This window comes from Sus scrofa, chromosome 4, assembly GCF_000003025.6.
Source record: "Sus scrofa isolate TJ Tabasco breed Duroc chromosome 4, Sscrofa11.1, whole genome shotgun sequence".
NCBI classification, from domain to species: Eukaryota; Metazoa; Chordata; class Mammalia; order Artiodactyla; family Suidae; genus Sus; species Sus scrofa.
In genome coordinates, this window is record NC_010446.5 from 20,066,138 (window position 1) to 20,082,115 (window position 15,978).

Consider the following 15,978-nt stretch of genomic DNA (forward strand, 5'->3'; position numbering starts at 1 on the left):
GCTAAGGTAGGTGAGTAAACTGGGCCTGAAGTGGGGCATTTTGGTGAACTGGTGAAGGCAGGCTTTATCTACAGAGGGCAGCTGCTATTCAGATCCACGTAATTGCTGCTCTGCAGGAATCTACACACAGAATGGCCAGGTTGCCCATTTTCAGGGGCTAGAAATTTTAACCCATATGAAATCTTTCACATTTTAAATGTTACCAACTAATACATTTTCAAATACTGAACAGGACGAATCGAAGCTGCCTTCGGGCCAGATGCAAACCAGAGGCTTCAAACTGTGTTAGGTATAAAAACCACCACACCCTTCACCGATGCCATTCTCTTGTTTAATCTCTTTGTCAGGGATAAGCAGTACCTTCAGCCTATAAACTTCTATCCCTGTCTTCGCTGTTTCTGTCTTCTCTTGTTGGAAGGATTGTCTCTAAGACTGGATGTGTTGCTATTTATCAGATTTTCTTGAATTTTCTTGACTCTACTTAGGATAAATACAGTTTCCATTCCCAAACCCTTACCTTCTTACCTTTCCAATACCTGCTTTCTTGTGTGCTTCCCGAGTGAAGGCCACCTTTTCTCTTTGTAATCCAAACCACTGAAAACCTTTTTATCTAACCTTTGAAATACACTGATCTCAGCTAGGCTGAGTTTCTTTTATTTTAACTTGAGTATCCTTTTGCGTCAATCCATTCCCTTCTACGTTAATATGTAGAAGAGTCTAGTCCTTCTCTTTGACCACCTTTGGAACAGGTTTGAGGCTTCATATTTCCCCAGGGAAATACATAACCCATACCCAGGAAGCTCACTGGTTCCCTCTTTTCAGTTGGCTTGTTCATCCATTGTGGGATCTTTGCTGAGTAGCACAGTGATTTACAAAGATCTCATTCAGCCAGATCACCGTTTTATCGATTTATTATGGCATCAGTCTAGCCTCATCTTAAGATGCCCCTGACAGTTTCATCTGTAAACACATGGTGAGGGGGGAGGAGAGGGCAACTGATTTTGATTCCACTGTTTTTAGCAAAAATGAAGAGCCTCTAGGCCAAGTGTTATACACACACACTTCTAAAGATTAAAAGCCTTCCTGAATAAATTTCATCTTATTCATCTTTTTAAAGCTTTTCCTTGGCCTTCAGAGCCATGTAACCAATACAACCTGCCATATTTAAAGCACAAATACTGATGCTGGTATTCAGATTTCTGCTACTCTGCTGAAAAGTCTTTTCACACTTACATCCTTGAAGTATTTCTTATCCTAGTGTGGATAGGCTATTGATCAAACTTAAAATCTCATTTTTTTCCCCATCTGTAAAAGGTGGATCACAAAGAGTTTCAAATGATTGGGCTTGAAAATAAAAAGTATGTTAAATAAAACAGTTGTTTAAAAACCATAAAGAATTAGAGATGAGCTAAATACAGACACATTTCAGTGCCTTTTTAAAACATACAAAATAATAGGCAATAATCAAACTACCATCAAAAACAGCCTGCAGGAAACACAAATAATCTAGAACAATCATCCCAAGATACCTGGAGGATAGGCAAAGTGAACTAAAATATATTATCTATTCATTCTGTGATCTGCCTGGACTCATTTAAATGACAGTCTTTACAGTTTTAATCAGAGAAAAACAGATAATTCCAGAATAAGATTAAGGGCAATGGTGGGAGTAGAAGGATAGAGGGGGTAAAAATTAATCAGGGAGAGAATTTAGACCTCATGCCTCTGGGGGACCTGGTGACCTTCTGAAAACTATTTCCCAATATTTGAGCTTTAAATCAAACCTGAGTTTGGTAAACTAAACTGCAGTTGCCTGCCAATTCAAGATCAAATGTCCACTAAGCAAATGGCTGAAGTATTTTTTAAGAGCTCCCCAATCACTTAAAAAGAAAATTGAGCTTCACATCTTACTACCTTGGTCTCCAAATACTGAAGTCTTCAAGAGTCTCAAAAGTCTAAGTCACTGAAATATTTTAGTTGCTCAATTCCATTCTCGAACTTGCAATCTAAACTATGGTGGAAAATTGCAGTTGTTTGTTATGGCTTATTATCAACTCCAAATCTGGCTAAGCAATTTAACGAATCCCCTCCCTGGAGAAGCAAGAACTTCCACGTGAGAATCCATCCAAGTCCAGCTGAAAATGTCATCTTGTATTATCTCTAAGATGGAGGGTAGCTATTCCATTTCCCCAGGCACCACAGAAATAATCCAAGTACTGGCCACCGGCATCGCTTTTATTTACCTTTGAAATTATCCATCACTTTATCTAGTCTTTGCCTTGAGGAAGTAACTAGGTTTCAAAATAACATGTTCCACATATAAAAATGAATTGAAACACTCAAGCACCAAAGCTGTGTTTATTTTGAAGCAACACGCAGCTGCCTTTTACTTAAGAGTGACTCTCTCCCCGAAATCATGTTAGTTCTCGCTTTCAGTTTATAGATTTTGTGTTTGGGATTCCAGGTTAACTTCCCCGTTGATTAGATGTAAGCCAATATTAACAGCAGCAACTACCACTGTGAAAATGAGATGCTACACAACATCTGGTCTTAAAAGTCAAGAGCCTATGAGTTAACTAGATGATCTAATCTAGCTTCAAATTAACCACATTAAAATAAATTAAATGCTCTTTCCTTTTCATGTTGCAAAACATAAAAATGTCATGCTCTGTAATTTGAGAATGACTGTTCTCATTTGATTCAGGAGGTGGTGTGGTGTCTTTAATTCCTTTATCATATTATACCAGACCAACAGATGGAAGATCAAGCAATTAAGAGGAAATGAACATGTGCTATACTTATCATGCTTTTTTATTTTTTTTTCCTGAAGTTTGCTTACTGGAAGCTGCTTTGCTACACATCTACCAGACAGGGGTGTTGACAGCTAAGAAAGGATAGAGGAAAAAGTAAAGGGCTCAAGGGAAATCCATGATATATTGTAGAGGCAGGGACAGAAAACAAATTCATCTCTCTTTTCTCAATCTATTCCTCTACTGCAAAACTTTTGCTCTATTCAAAAAAAAAAAACCAGGTATCCAATAAACCTTGACCTTTTTCTTAAATGGGGAAATTGTGACCTAGATTTTCCTGGGAGAGTAAATCAGTTAGTAAGCATTTATTGAGCACCTATTATATGCTGAGCACCTTGCTAGGCTCTGTAGACACACTGGTAACAACTCAAATAGTGGCCCTGCTTAACTAAGGGAGCCAGAAAACTTTGTGGAGAAGACAAATACTAAGGAAACAATTTCATTTGTTAAATGTAAAAGAGTTGAATTTTGGACCAGAGCTCTAGGGATAAAGACAAGTTACACGCTATGTCACATTTGGGTCCCAGGAGAAACAGAGGCACACTTACATAAGCAAATGGGTGACTTTAATAAAGGGACCATTTACAAAGGTGTGGTCAGGATTTAGTCCCTTAAAAAGAAGCATACAGTAGTACAGGGTTGTAATGATGAAGAGTGGAGTTCTCCAGGGTAATAACAAAAAAAAAAAATGATACAGTATCTTAAGTCTCTAGCAAAGAACCAGCTATTACCCCAGGTCTTTTTCCCAGCTCCCACTCCATCTCACTTACACACTTAAAGGAGTAAGAGGACCACGCTTCGGGGAACCTGGAGAAAGACCCTTTTTGGAGAGCCCTACCCAATAGGAACCATTGCCTCCATGAAAGAGCACAACCAGCCCTGAGCAACCCAGTAGCCAGGGTGGGAGAATAAATACCCGATCCTCACTCTCCTCCATCCTATGGTGAACTCAGGATCCAGAGGAGGCACAGAACTTAAGGAGGGCATCGCTATGTCCTGGGGACCTCTCTCTCTTTCCACCTAAATCTGGCACTGGATGAAGCCAATTAAAGCCAGAGAGCCATGCAGCCTGTGGATATAGCCACACAGGCTGTAGAGCAAGGCTGAGAGAGGACAGAAAAAATTAGTAGAAGAACATGGAGAATACCCAACACACATGCTTTATTTTTCTAAATCAGATTATATCTGCTCTAAGTCTCCATCTACCTGGTTAGAGAGAAATTCAATTCTTCAGTAAATGTTTGGCCCCTCTACTCCTGGTATTATAGAAGAATCCTAGGAATTTGTGGCTGAAATACTGGGAGAGAGTCCAGGTCTTGGTGGCTGTCACCTCTATAATTGTGCCCCTGGAATACTCAGTATTTCCCCACTTGAGCCGTTTACACGTCTAGGGACCTCCTATCTTATTTCCCTGAAATATTCTTAAAATCAACCTACTTAGTATAAAAAGAAATAGCTATAAAACCACAGTTCTAATGTTCCAAGTAGATATTTTTTCTTTATGTATTAAAATAAGTAAATAAATAAATGTCTTCTCTCTCAAATTCTTCCACACTGGTACCACTGTTGGGGTATTTTGAGCTTATCAAGTATTTCAGTTTGTCCTCCCAAGCATGGCTGGCCTGACCAAGCTCAAGGATGCATCTCCTAGGAGTTATCCCCCTAGACTCTGATTCCACATCCTCCCTCTCTCCACTGAGATGTAGGAGAGCCTTGACCATGTACTTAGTCACAGAGGCCACTTTAACTCTGCCCAAACAAACACTGGCCACATCCCCCTCCTCCATTGAGAAACCAACAGTTAATCCTCCTGAACAGATCCAAACGTTAAAAGCTCCTAGAGAATAATATGCTAGTGAAATAAGTCAGAGAAAGACAGATATTATATGATATCGCTTATAGGTGCAATAAAAAAATGCAAGTGAATCTATATACAAAACAGAAACAGCCTCAGAGACATAGAAACAAACTCTGGTCACCAAAGAGGAGAGAGGCGAGGAGGGAGAAATTAGGAGTAGAGATTAACAGATACATAAAACAGAGAAGCAGCAAGAATTTACCATATAGCACAGGAAATTATACCCAATATCTTAAAATAATCTATAATGAAATGTAATATACAAAAGACTGAATTTACTATGCTGTACACCTGAAAGAGACACAATATTGTAAATCAATTATACTTCAATCAATCAATCACTCCTCACTTGCAGTTTTAGAAAATTCAGAAATTTAGCAACATAGTGCCGGCTCCTTTGTCATAGGTTAGGAGGGGAGAAAAGAGTCACTTAAATCCCCTATTATATATATTCTTCCCAATCATTCACTCTGTCACTAAATAATAACAGCTGTTATCAGGAAACAAACAGCGATGAAGAAAGTTGCCGGAGGGGGTGGGTATGACCTGCACAAAGTATGAGAGAATTGGCTGCAGGCAGCCCAGAGAAAGGTGTGCAGAAGTCAGAGTGCCTGAGCTTGGCAGGCATCCTCACTAATTCTGCAGGAGACCTTCCAAGTTTTCTTGGTACCTGCCTTTTCAACTCGGCTAATGATGATAAACTGTTGCCTCAGGATCCACAGCCAACCCTCTCTGCTGCATGTGGGTTTATTACTCTCACCCTCCAACAACAGATCATAATTAGAAAATATGAGTGTCTGCTAGACTATAAAAACTCACAGGTGGTGTTTTGATCTTGAGCGACATCGACAGCTAATTGGCCAGGTTTCCGGGGTGGATCTCCTGGAACCTATGTAACAAAGAGAGTGATGATTTAAAGTAAATCGAGGGCTTTAACTGCCATTCTAACCCTGAACGTGGTGGCCCAAGGGTAGAGCTGAGTGAGTGAGAGCTTGGAAGTAGAGGAGGGACTACATGGCTGGGTTGCAGTCACAGGACACGCTACTGCAGAAGAGGTGGCACTGACACATGGGGCCCACGGGGAAGAAATCTCCCACTCTCTTCCCACCCCCCAACATGTTCACTTCCTTCTTGTCTCCCGTTGGCTGAACCCAATGAGAAGAAGCCAGAAGGGTGGTGGGGAAATGGAGCCCTTAGGACCAGCCTTCCAGGGCACAGAGCAGAGAGCAGACGAGATGCAAGTGGACGGGCAGACGGAAGATCATTTCTGTGATTTTTTATCTCCTCCATTCAGGCTCTGGAGATCCACTCGGTTCATCTAAACCTGACTGGGAATCAGAAGTATGACTAAGAGCAGAAAAATGGTCTTTTCCCCTGGGCAGAGTCTATAAAAGTCCTGTTTTTCAATAATTTTTTAAGGATGGCATGGCTATGTGACTATGATACAAAGACATTATAAGAAAAATATGACATTGACCACGAAACTCATAAAAAAATATGAAAGGCACCTTTTAGGATGGTTTTATTCCCTTAACCACAAATGATATAGGTTCTGGATTTTGGGTTAGTAGACAATATTCCATAATAGGGTAGGGAAAAAAAAAAGCATTTCTAGAAAATGGTCCCCCATAAACACTCCTTTCAGAGGTTCTAGGAAATGGGGGTGCACTGCTCAGATTCCTCATCATGAATAAAGGTCTTAGTCCCCCGGTTGCTGGGAATGGTGTTGGCCAACAGTTCTCACCTGTCCGCACCCTCCAGGGATTCCCTGAGCTTGAAGAGAAACACTCTCCCAATGACTGATTAACACAAGCCTATAAAGGACCTTCACCCCAAGTAGGGATAGTTCTGGAGGGTCAGGCCATGTTGAGAAAACCCCTTTAGGATGGCTCAGCCTCTCAGAGACTCCATCTCCACCTGACCTCTCTGTGCAATCCTGCTTCTTTCTCTTTCCTTCCATAGGCTGATCCCAAGAGCACTCCCTGAGAAAAACCCTAAGTGCTGATCATCTCGCAGTCTGCTTCCATGGGACCTGACCTGCTGCATCACAGCACCACCTGTGCACCTCTGAAAAACAACACTTGTATTTCTGCATATTGTTCAACATGCCCTCTACTGGAAATCACCTTAAAAAGGGATTATCTTGCTGCCAGTATTTCATTAAACTTCTGCACATTAGTTTCCCTTTTCCAAGTTTCCAGTTTTGCTCTTGAAATGTACTTGAGAAAATTAATAGACCTGGATCCTTTAAAATAAAACCCAAAGTACACTAAGTCTTGCACCAGAAAATCAGAGTAGAGGGCAGAAAGGAGAACCAAGGACCAAGTTAAAAAGGGATGAAGGACTTAAGAAAAACAAGTAGAAGAGCTATCCAGATAATAAAACCTGTTTTAACTTAGAACAAAGGGGATGAAGGAGAATGTAATAAACTCACAGATTTACACATCCCATGAAAAACACACTTAAAATGGACAGTAGATACCTGGCCCCATGGACTTCTTGCATTGGAAATCTGCATCTGTTAGGAATCAGAATCCTTTTACTCTGTGGCAGCTCACCAGATTTGTCATGGCTGCAAATTCCTCTACACTTTCTCAACTCTACCCTTGGAGGATGTCAAGGCCAAGAAAATCAAGAGCCTTCTTAAGTGATTGATGGGAAAGATCAGCCCTGCAAAATGATTTTCAGTGATAACAGAATGTTAGGCTAACTTCTTTTTTTGTCTTTCTTGGGCCGCAGCCACAGCTTAAGGAAGTTCCCATGCTAAGGGCTGAATCAGAGCTGTAGCTGCTGGCCGATGCCATGGCCATAGCAACGCAGGATCCTAGCTGCATCTGCAACCTACACCACAGCTCAAAGCAGTGCTGAATCCTAAACCCACTGAGTGAGGCCAGGGTTTGAAGATGCATCCTCATGGATACTAGTGAGGTTTGTTAACTGCTGAGCCATGACAAGAACTCCTAAGCCAACTTTTAAGTGTTCTGCATGTACAAGACTTTATGCTAGAGGCTTTAATAGGATTTCATTTAAGGGGAAAAAAGAGGAGATGCTAAGAACTGTACATCATGTATTGGGTTAGGTCAGTTACAAAATGATTATGGGGGAGTTCCCATTGTGGCTCAGTGATAACAGACCCAACTAGTACCCATGATGATGCAGGTTCAATCCTTTGCCTTGCTAAGTGGGTTAAGGATCTGGCATTGACATGAGCTGCAGTGTAGGTTGCAGATGCAGCTCAGATCCTGTGTTGCTGTGGCTGTGGCTGTGGCTGGCAGCTGCAGCTGCAGCTCCGATTCAGTCCAACCTCCACATGCCACGGGTACAGCCCTAAAACGCCAAAAAAAAAAAAAAAAAAAAAAGCTCCTGTGGTGGTTCCTCGTAAACGAATCTGACTGGCATCCATGAGGACATAGGTTTGATACCTGGCCTCAGCTGTGATGTAGGTCTCAGACACAGCTCAGATCTGGCACTGCTGTGGCCATGGCATAGGCTGGCAGCTACAGCTCCGAGTGGACCCCTATCCTGGGATCCTCCATATGTCATAGGTGCAGCCCTAAAAACACAAAAAAAAATTAAAATTAAAATTAAATAAAGAATGAAAACTTTAAAAAAAAAAAAGGTAATGGAATCAGAACAAAGACATCAAAGGGGAGCTACAGTAGCTTTGCAATGTGCTAAGTTGGCTGGCTGATCAACATTTCCCCAAATTCCTTTTCCTGTATGTTTCGGGTTAGGCTAGACCACAAGGGAGATTCTTATGAGAAATCTGGAGGGTAGTCCTTTCACACACATTGTTATCGGGCGCCTTGTTGGTATGAGATAGTGGCTGGGTCTTCCACATTTCACTAAATCCTCCAGCTCTGTGGGAGTGACACAGCGGCTGAGGCTTACATGGTTTGAACGTCCACAAGTACCAGAGGAGGGCGTTTCCAGGATTTCTTACCGGCCTGCCCAGATGTGGGGCAAAGGGGAAGGGAGAGTGGTGAGAAATGGGAACTGTCAGCAAACAACAAAGATAGAGTCAATCTCTTCAGTAGAAGCACTTTCGACAAATGGACTGGAGATCCGTGTTTCGTCCCATGTTCTGTAGAGCATTCACACTGCTAACATCACAGGTACCCACAATAGACACCAACTTTAGTCCAGCTCAGAAGTATGGTTCCAGCTTCATCTTGCTCGACCCCACTTTACGTCCACCTTCCCTTCAGGAGTGCAGGACCTGTGGACATCAATCTCCAGTAGCAGATGCAAAGACAACAACCTTAGAAAAATACTCAACCAGCTCTCCACATTGCATATGGCCAAATCCTTAAAACAAATATGTGTGTGTGTCTGTGTGTACACACAAACACTAGAGATTCTGACTGAAGTCTGACTGCTACAGAAACCCAAACTCTGTTTGTTTGGGAGATGGGAACATGACTGAAGAAGGTTTAGCTTCTCTGACCATGTGATACGCCCATTCAATATGTTTAATGATTCTCAGTGGGCCCCCAGTAAGTACCCAGGTGTTTAAGGCCCCTGGGCCGACACTTATACTCTGCACTGAAGCAGCGGCAGCTCTCTGCCCAGAGTCATATTCGCATTCCCCAAATGCAATGGTCTAGGAAGAAGGCCAAGTCCAACCACCAGAGGAAAGGCTCTGGTCAATCATACTGTTAGCCTCTATCACCTTCTTTGTATGGTAGCATGGGTGGTACCCTCGGGCAATGCTCCACTTTTATCAGCCTCATTTTGAGAAGCAAGAGATCATGTGCACAACTGGTGAGATGTTTGTTTCAGAGCAAGGCTCTATACATGGAGGGTGTCTTAATCACTACATATTTGTATTAGAAACGAATTCTCACGCCCTCATCATGCATTGTGCTTTCTAACTTTTAGATCCCAGGCTCCGTGTCATGATATCTACATGTGGATTAATTTCCTACCCTTCATTTTTCTCTGACTTCAGTTACCTAATGTACTAAATGCCACAGTATTTTCCTACAATGCCTAATTTGTGCCAAGTGAAGGTTTTTTCATACTTGCAGATAGAATTTAAAAGGGCCAGGATTTAAAAGCATAAGTTCTTATCAAGGCAAATGATTAAGTCATTTGTATAATTTTTATTGACAGTTTTCGTTAACTTTGGCCTCCACGTCATAAAAATTAATGTCTATAATTTGCTTTATGGTCCCACAGAGAGGGACAGCAAAAGAAAGAGGAAAAATACCTGCTCTGTTAAGCCAGAATTGATCATGTGAGTAAAAATCCAGAACAAAATTAATGCTACTCAGAGACAAAAAAAAAAAAGAAAATGGAATTTTAAAAAAGCATTAAACAAATATACCAGGGGAGAAATATAAACTCTACAGAAGACAGGTCTGCTAATAAAAAGATAGAATACTAAATTATTATGAGTCTAAACTTAGCTGAATGATTGTAGTCATTTTTCAACTCCTGTTTACCAAGTCAAATTAGAAAAATAAACTTGTACAATAAGAATAATGGAGACACTGCAAAATAAGTATTGGCAAAATGCAGGTGGGGAGTACTTAGAGTAAATGCGAACATAAACATTTGGTCTAGATGATATACACCCTATCATAGTAAGAAAATTAGCAAACATCTATCGAATTGCTTATAATTATCTTTAAACAAAGCACTCAAGACACACCACAAGATTAGAGAAAAACAGATGTGGTATTGTTCCACAGAGCAGGTAAGAAGGGCTGAGCTAGCCATTGTAATTCAGAAACTCTACCTTAGCGATGTAATGAAACAAATATAATAAGATGAAAAATCTTTAAACAGTTAGAACACAATGGGATCATAAGCAAAAGATAAGATGAGCTTACAAAGAAAATATCATGTTAAACTGGAGTCACAGGTTTTTTTGCCAACAAATTAGAAAATCAATGACTGAAGGAAATGAAGTAGATGTTTCATAATTGGCCTTTGGTGAAGGTTGTGACAAAATCTCATAAAATTCTATTTGTTAAATTGGTTTGAATTGGCTGAGAGATGAATATAGTCACCTCGTCTGCAAATTGGTTGCCGCGCTGAAAGAATATATCTAGAAAGCTCTGACAAGGATGAGTATTTATATTTTTTAATGCTCCTACATCTTCCTTCTTATTTTCAAGGCCTTGATGAAAATGAAGGTAAAGTCACAGATTCAGGTACTACCTATATACAGCCATCTCATTTTATATTTTTAGCCAACTACACGGTCGTGCATCCATTTGAAGAAGGTGGATGAAGAAGGAAACAGAGGAAGAGAGTAAAATAGAATATTTCTGATAAAGTACAAAATGACTGCTATTTCTGATGACATCTATGTAAAGAAATGGAGGTAGGGGTTCGTTTGGGATTTTCTTTTACTTTGATCGAGTTATTACCTGTTCACATTATGGACTAAAAAAAATCAGAGTCTCACTAAGACCTTGACCCTTGAATGTCTCTCCCTTATCAATGTCAATATCCTATTTGTGATACTGTGCTATAGTTTTGCATGCCACCGTTAGGGGAAATTGAGAAAAGAGTACATGGGATCTCCTTGTATTATTTCTTCTAACTTGATTAAAGCTAAAACCGTCTCTATAAAAGTTTCAATTAAAAACTTCTGGGACATGCCAAAGATACCTTCTTTGCATAAGGATGGAAGTCTGTCAAAAATGTTTAAAGGCGGAAACAGTAGAAGCTGAGTCATTTCCTGTTTACATCACATCAAGTCCAACCAGTTTTGAGTACTGCTATGGCTTTACTTAAGCCCACATTCATTCTTGTGGACCTTGATGAATTTCTCTTGCTTTGTTGTACTATAAGCTTCTTTATGGCAAGACCATCTCTGGTTTGCTCTAGGGTCTGGCAGGTATTCAATGATCAAATAATATTTAATAAATTAGTAAAGGAAGTTTCAAGAGGTGATATTAAAGAAAAAGAAGTTTATCATCATGAATATAATGTTTTAAGCAGTGATAATGTCCAAAAAAATGTGCCAGGAAAACAGTGGAACAAGTACACCCAGGATCAGGTTCATCAAGGTTCATGTCCTGCTTCTGCCACTTATCCGACATGTGACCAGGCAAGTTCCATGGCTCTCTGAGCCTTGACTTCCCCATCTCTGCAGCATGAAGGTATTAAAGGCATCCATCCTAGAGGATTGTTATGAGAATTGAGATTCTTAAGGGGCAAGCACAGGCCTCGGAACATAGAAGGTGATCAATAAGTGCAGCTGCTTCCTCTACTAAAATTATTCATAACACTATTGAAACTCATATTACAAAACCAGTTGTTCCAATCCCATAAAGGAGATACTGGCCAGAGCGTTTCAGAGTGATAAAAACGTTTTTCTAACAGGTCTATCAATAGTGAAAATGTTCTATCTGTGTATGTTTCTCTTGAAATAATAAAGTAACTAAACAAAACCTGTTTTTAAAACTTCCATTTTCATCAAGACACGACACATCCTGAGCCATAAAATATACCTTGACAAATTTAAAAGGCTAGAAATCCTATAAAGTATGTACTCATCCCACAATGGAATTAAAATATGAGCCCAAGAACAGAAAGATAACTGGAAAATTTCCCAAATATTTGAAGATTAAACATCACACTTCCAAAAGACACATGGATCAAAGAAGTCTGTAAGAGAAATGGAAAAGCATTTCAAACTAAATGAGCACAATGAAAGGAGCAAAGCAATGGAGAAAAGATAGTCTTTTCAAAAGTGCTAGAGCAATTGGATACCCAATTCATAAAGACAAACCAACAAACAAAACCTATACACAGACCTTGCACCCTTCACAAAAAGTAGCTCCAAATGAATGGCAAGCCTATATGTAAAATGCAAAGCTATAAAAGGTCTAGAAAAGAGCAAAGCAGAAAATCTACGTGAATTTGTATTTGGCGGTGAGTTTTTAGATTCAACGCTAAAAGCATGATCCATGAAAGAAAACACTGAGTTGGAGTTTGTTAAAATTAAAAATTGCTGCTGTGTGTAAGATATTTTTAAGAGACTGAAAAGCAAGCTGTAGGCAAGCTAGAGTTTGGGAGAAAATATTTGGAAAACTCGTATCTGATAAAGGACTTATATCCGAAATATTCAAAGAATTCTTAAAATTCAACACTAAGAAAACAACCCAATTTTAAAAAATGGACAAAGGATCTGAAGCGACTCTTCCCTGAAAAAAAGGTATACAGAAGATAAGTAAGCATAGGAAATGATTCTCAATGTCATTTGTCATTAGAGAATTGCAAATGAAAACATTTCTAACTTTATAGTGGAGAATCCTGGCAAATACTATGTTAGCTAGGTGATCTCTATTAATAGGGATGTCATTGATAGGATGTCCTCTAACCTGAGTCTAATCATGAGAAAAACATCAAACAAAACCCAAATAAAGAGCCATCTACAAAATACAAAATATAATACTCCTATGGATAAGCCCTGAGGTCCCACTGTACCGCACAGGGAACTATATCCAGTCTCTTCGGGCAGAACATGACAGAAGACAGTATGAGAAAAAGAATGTAAATATATGTGTGACTGGGTCACTGTGCTGTACAGTAGACATTGACACACACTGTAAATCAACTATAATAAAAACAAAATTAAAAAAAATACCAGATTCCTCAAAACTGTCAAGGTCATCAAAAAGAAGGAAATTTTGAGAAATTACCACAGCCAAAAGGAACCTAAAGAGACATGCAATGTAATGTTGAACCCTGGATGGGATCTTGACAAGAAAAGGAACATTAGGCAAAAACTATGGAAATCTGAATAAATACGGATGTTAGTTAATAGCAATGTACCAATATCATTAACCATAGCAAAAGTACCATAATTATCATTACATGTTAATAACAGGAGCAACTGGGTGAAGGGTATACATAAATTCTGTACTATTTTTATAATTTTTAGTAAATCTAAAATTGTTCTTTTAAAATGTTTTTTTTTAAGGTCTTATTTAATGGGCAGGGAGTTTCAGTTTTTCCAGATGAAAAAGTTCTGGAGCTCTGTGGAACACTACTGAACTGTACACTTAAAAATTGGTTAAGATGGTAAATTTCATGGTATGTGCTTTTTACCACAATTAAAAGTAAATAAAAATTTTCAAGACTTTCAGTAACATAGGAGTTTCTCATTCCCTTCAATTAATTAAATATTAATTATTACAACACTGTCGTTCCTACTAGTGAGACTTTCTAGCATCAACAGAATGCTTAATGTATATAAGGGCTATACCAAGCATTTCTAAAAAATTCTTCAGTGAAATCCTCACAACTCCATTAGGTGGGTATTATTACAGCTGATCTTCAAACAACGTGGAGGTTGGGGCACCAAGCATCCACCATCCACACAGTTGAAAACCCACATATAACGTGACCCCTACCCTTCAATATACTTGATCCCACATCCTGGGATTCAACCAATCACAGATCATGTAGTTCACGTTTAGAGAAAAACATCCACCTGTGCAGTTCACAACTGTGTTGCTCGAGGAACCACTGTACTGTACACTGTCCCATGTGACAGGTGGTGAATATGAAGCTTAAGTGAATTGCCATGGTCACATGGCTAGTAGGTGGTTCTAATTTCTAAAACAATTTGACTCCAAAAATCCACATTCATAGCTATTTTCCTTGCTACATTTGCAAATGTCAACTGCAGTAGTTCACAATCCCCAGGTATTAAAACAAAACAAACAAACAAAAAACCCACAAGAATAAACAAATGAATAAATGCCAAGCCAGCAGAGCAGCCAGCCACTTAAGTAAACTGACTCTGAATGTCTATGCATTTCTCATAATGCACCCACAGGCTTTTTACCATTTTATAGATTGCTGGTCCCCATTTGTGATCCTGTTACAACCAATACTGGCTGCTGTGGTGTAAACCATGCTCCCTACAACTCCTTCATATTCAATGCATCTTACAAAAACTGGGAGCAGAAAATAATGCTAAACCTTAGAGACTGAAAAAATCCTAAAGACAGTTCAGTTGACCCTTAAACAAAGCTTGAACCGCACGGGTCTACTTACAGTGAATAAGCTAATATGACTTGTAAATATCATAATAAGACCCGTAAGTACAGTACTACAAGATCTAGGGTTGGTTGAATCCGCGGATATTGAACCCTAGATATGGAGGGACCACTGAAAGAAGGAATCCTGGATACAACGATTGATTACTATAAATTTTACGAGAATTTTCGATCCCTAGGAGGGTCAGTGCCATGTTGTTCAAGGATCAACTACACATTTAAACAAGTGCCGCATTCCTAGGAAAATCAGGCTACAAAACCTCTATTCTAAATATCTTTTTCTGTGAAGAGGCAGAGTCTGAAGAAAGAAAGAAAATAATACCCCTAAGAAACCAGTTAACCTTTCACTTTGTTTAAAAAGACCAAGGAGGAGGGAAGGATTGGGAGTTTGGGGTTAGCAGATGCAAACTATTATTTATAGAATGAATAAATAACAGAGTCCTACTGTATAACACAGAAGACTATGTTCAATATCCTATAATAAGCCATAATGGAAAAGAATATGAAAAATAATATATATATATACGTATGTATGTACAACTGAATCACTTTGCTGTACAGAAATTAACACAACATTGTAAATCAACTATATTTCAATTTTAAAAAAATTTTAAAGAGACCTGCATACCTGTCTGTTTAGGAGGCTCTGTGCACTTATTGGGCATGGGCTGTGACTGATGGGGGAATCATCCTGATAGTGAAACCTCAGTGTTCTCCTGCTTTTAAAAAAGGCATTTATGAGGCTAAACTGGATAGTTCCTTGCAGGTTAAAGTTGGAAATCACTGAGGAAATCTTTCAAGCTCTGCCTGATGTAAAAATCAGCACCAACCCTGACTTTTAATATGGAAAATCATAAATCGCTAGAATAAATCTCTGTTTGGAATGGGTGGGCCATGTGAATGGCATATGGAAAATACATAAATAATTCTGAGTAGGAAAAGTGAACACGCTTTCTGACTTTGAAAGTGATGCAGAATGTTCAGCCAGGGCAAACTGTATGCCTTTTTCTTTTCCTTTTTCCCATCATGTCACTAATCTCAGTTCCAAAGACTCACATGAAAGGAAGGCAGAACCTCTGTTATCAGGGTTCAAATTTCGATTCAGTTATTAGTTGCATTTTATTGATTATGTTAGGTGAGTTTTCTCTATGCTTATTGCTGTTTTGTCCTCTGATTTTCCCAGGATTGAGACAGCATATTAAAATCTCCTACTTTTAGTGTGTCTCTATTTCTCATCTCTGGTAATTTCTGTTTTTTTGAAAGTCATTGGTATTATTGAAGG

The 15,978-nt window shown here is 39.2% G+C and overlaps 1 protein-coding gene across 12 annotated transcripts in view; it reads right to left on the minus strand.

Annotated features, from left to right (window-relative positions):
* COLEC10 (collectin subfamily member 10) overlaps positions 1–15,978 on the minus strand; it is a 450,751-nt gene that overhangs the window by 373,148 nt on the left and 61,625 nt on the right. For 11 of the 12 annotated variants that reach the window (XM_021090573.1, XM_021090569.1, XM_021090571.1 and 8 more), the window contains one exon: positions 5,488–5,557. The exons of the other annotated variant lie outside the window; for it this stretch is intronic. The gene's annotated coding sequence lies outside the window, so the exon portion shown is untranslated. The remainder of the gene's footprint in view (positions 1–5,487; positions 5,558–15,978) is intronic. 12 annotated transcript variants of the gene reach the window in all.